At 41.5% G+C, this 4,148-nt stretch overlaps 1 protein-coding gene across 1 annotated transcript in view; it reads left to right on the top strand.

The window, feature by feature from the left end:
- Positions 1–4,148, top strand: part of LOC118418964 (UDP-glucuronosyltransferase 2A1-like) — a 90,362-nt gene that overhangs the window by 1,181 nt on the left and 85,033 nt on the right. The window lies entirely within an intron of this gene.

The raw sequence follows: 4,148 nt of genomic DNA, 5'->3' as shown, positions 1-4,148 counted from the left end.
GTGTGTTGAGTGTGTGTGTATGTTTGCGCTTGTGTGTATGTGTGTATGTGTTTATATGTATGTATGTGTATGTACATGTATGTATGTATGTATGTGTATGTATATGTATGTATGTGTATATGTATGTATACGTATATGTATTTATGTATGTGTCTATATGTATGTGTGTGTATGTGTGTATATGTATGTGTGTCTGTATTTCTGTGTGCGTGTGTATTTGTATGTATGCACGTGTGTGCTTGTGTGTGTGTGTGTGCTTGTGTGTGTGCGTGTGTGTGTGTGTGTGTGTGTGCGCGTGTGTGTATGGGTGTATAATATCTGATACGTTCATAAAAGCTGTACACATACCTGCCGATCTTATACGATTGCCCAAGGTCCACCCACCAGGCTGGGTTATACTCCCCCGGGGTATCTGCCGTGTGTGTACATGATCCATCACGATACCAGGTATTGGTCTTCCCGTCTACGGCATGGCTGGCAAACCCATTGGCCTCATAGAAAGTGGTAGTTTGGAACGCTGACTTTCCCAGGGCAAGATTGACTTCTGTTACAGACGAGAGGTTTATCATTAGCAGTGTCATATTAAACCCTTTTTAACCCTATTCAGACCGGAGGGGGGGGGGGGCTTTTGAGGCCCGCGCCATTTTCGATGTCCTATAACGCAAGAACGCCTTACGCTAAAGCCACCAAATTTGGTGAGTTTTCCTAAAATATTGTTGGCAACAATTTTAAGAAGTTTGACCAATATTCCATTTTTCCGTGTTGCCATGGCAACCGTTTGCTGACAGGCAGTTTTGCCAAAAATCACTATTTTTGGTTCTAACAATGTATTTTTCACATTTATTTGCTATATTACTGCTATTTTATTACATAAATAAAATATTATATAATTTAGCATATCTTTCATAATTATATATGCATAAATTATGCTAATTTGATGACGTCATCAGCCCAAAATCCAATATGGCGGACCGTATGGCCAGATCAAGAATAACAAGCTAATTATCCCTTAAAATTTGTAACTACCTGGTATTTTTTCATCAAAAACCATCTAAATGAATGAATTTAGTGTATTTACATTGCCCTTTGTGATTTTTTGTTGTAAAAAAAGTACTTTTAAAAATTCAAGGTGGTGGATATAATATGGCGGAGCCTAACTCGTATCTTAGATGTGCATGACGTCATTTTATGACGTCATTATGACGTCATCGATGTTGCTATAGGCAATACAAGTCGTAATAAACATTATTATTCTGTTATCTGGACTTGTTGTTACATTTTTGTTGTATAACTTGAAGTTTTCTGAGAATACCCTTTTTTCATGGGTCCGGCCAATATAATCAAATTGATGACGTCATAATTACGTCATCGTACATCATCGTAACGTCAAACGTCAATTATACGTCATATATTATGTCGATATCATGTCCTGAAAATTTGGTGGCCTTACGGCACGTCGTTCAAGAGTTAGAGGACTTAGAAGTGGAGGGCCTCAAAAGCCCCCCCCCCCCCCGGTCCAGGGATGACCAAAAAAGCCCGGTCTGAATAGGGTTAAACCTAAATTAGCCAATTTTGTTAATGATATGCCTGTCCGAATTCCGTTGCCATGGCAACATGAGAATTGGCAAACTTACTTTTTTAACATTTTCTGAAAAGGCACCAAGTTTGGTGGCCCTAGCGTAGTCTTGACTTTCATGGACGATATACGACGTTCTAGATGGTACAGACATTAAAAAAATCTCCTCCCCGGTCTGAATGCGGTTAGTGCAAAATGTGGTCCTTATGACATCTTGCATAGATTATGATAATGACTTGGAATTATTGAAACCTAATCATGTCAAAATGTCCCACAAATGTCCCATAGATTGATGAAACTATAATTATGTACAAATCACAAAAAGAGTCATCAATAAAAAATGTATTCGAACTTAAGGTTATGGGGTCAGTTTTGACCCCATACGGTAAGATTAGTCGTAAAAAAGTTGTGGTGGTTTAAGGGTTAATCATTTCTGATAACGACAAAGCGATATTTTGCAAGTTCCAATAAGGTACCTATGTTTCTGTAGTCGACACAGTAGTCCGGACAGTCACAGTGGGCCGCAGTGTTGCCGCACCAGTTTGACCGGGAGCAGCATGGGAGACCTGCCGGGTCGCATTCAGCAGAGCTCCCGTCTTCAGCAGGGTACCACGGTCCGCAACGGGCATCATCACGCCACTTCTTAGGAGCTATGATGAAAAAATGCAGTAAGTAACGATTAGTAATACACGAAAATTCAAAGGGGCATTCAACTCCATACGGGACTGTTCTTTTCCGACAGATATTACTTTTAGGAAGTAATAAATGCATACTACTTCACATTATACGAGTACCCAGTTGCTCCACGTGCCTCAAAAGCATTCAGTCTTCTACTAAACTCCCCAAGTACTGTGTTAAGTAGCTTCTAACTGAATTAATCCTATGGCTGAATACAATGCAAAACTTTCAGGTAAGGTTACAAAACTAATTTTAGGATCGCTAAGAAATCTCGTTTTCTTATGTGTTCTTTGATATCTTATGAGCAATTTGCCTTCTCGGTGTGCTTAGCGATCCTCATTTATTCAGAAAATATTGCCGATAAACAAAGTGTCTATGCGTGTGAGTTATGCCTGGGTAGGGTCTGCCTGGGTTTAGTGAGTGTCATATGTTTTACAAAACACACATCGCGCAATTCATCCCAAGATGAATTCCACAAAATTCGGCTGATTGTGTATTCATTGACACATTATTTATTGGAAAACACCACCCCCTTCTGAAGTGGACTGCCCCTTTAAAAGACAAACATGGCTAGAGACCTTTTGCTGTTTTAGTACGACACAGAGTACATACCGAAGCAGGTTGCATGAACCGACGGGACGAACCGCCATCCGCTCCCGTCCCACAGCTCCCACACTGGCCTGGTCTGGTCCGGTGTCATGGCACAGTCTTTGATGTAGGCGTAGCCGAAGTCTTTCCCGATCGTGCGCCCAACCCACCACTGGTTGCAGTCACCAAGGAAGAAGAGCAAGTCTCGGCTGTCCGTGTCGCTAACGTAGACAGGCCTGCCGCCGCTGGTCTGGTTTGTCCTGGTGTAGGTTGTCATGCGGGAAGGTTGGTAGGTGTCGTCACCTTGCAGACTGACCCTCGGACAGTCTGTAGTGTTGCTTACCGGTTGTGGAACTACAGCACCAGCTGGGACGTCATCTGGGACAAACAAGGATGTCTATATTATAAAAGCTCATGAAATGATGCAAACTGGGCATGTGGCGACGACATGTGTTGCGTAATGGTAAGGTGTTTAGCCCAGATCCTGGGTTAAAATCTCCTGAATGTGTCTTCACCATATGTGCCCTTGGAATGGCAGTTTATTAGCCTGGGTACCAAACACCGGAAAGTAGTTCGCTACGGCGTTCATTACATATTATCATATAGTAAGGGGACGTTGACCAATCAGAAGGCCCCATTTCATGCTGGTTATGACGCCGTATTATACACACGTGCATTAATCGTTTTGATTAATGCACACGTGCATTAATGACTTTTGAAAAGTTTGAACCAATCAGAAGGACAGACAAACAGGACGCTGGCCAATCAGAATGAGATATCCAGGAATCGTCCATCTGCCAAGATAGGGGAATAAGTACAGGCATGGCAGGGGGGAAGGCTTCCTCTATTAACATCGGTAGTACGTGTTTCTTTGTTCAAAGAAAACATTTGCCGTCTCAAAACAACATTAAATTACCTATAATATTCAAAACAATAAAATCTATTTCAAGTCATGTCCAAAAAGTCATGTCCCGGAATGCCTCAGGAAAGCCGGCAGAGATTTACCGCCTGATGCGAACGAACTTGAAAAACTGGAGAATGGGCGAGTGGAGAAATACGGAGCGTGCAACAGTTTGTAACATAATGAATCGACTTTGTTATTATTTCAAGCCTTGGAACTGAAAGACATTTCACGTGCAAGTTATATGTTGTTCAAATTGACTGTTCAAATTTATTCAATGTACTTAATAAAACATGTATGTTTTATAAAGGAATTTGTCGCTTAAATGGGTCAGTTTGGGTATAGGTTATATGATAACAGGGTTAACGACCCACCTGTTCCTCGGCATATATGGTGTCGTAACGC

The sequence above is a fragment of the Branchiostoma floridae genome, chromosome 7 (assembly GCF_000003815.2).
Source record: "Branchiostoma floridae strain S238N-H82 chromosome 7, Bfl_VNyyK, whole genome shotgun sequence".
NCBI lineage: Eukaryota > Metazoa > Chordata > Leptocardii > Amphioxiformes > Branchiostomatidae > Branchiostoma > Branchiostoma floridae.
Note: the sequence above shows the minus strand (reverse complement) of the source record. Positions and strands in the feature narration are given on the sequence as shown.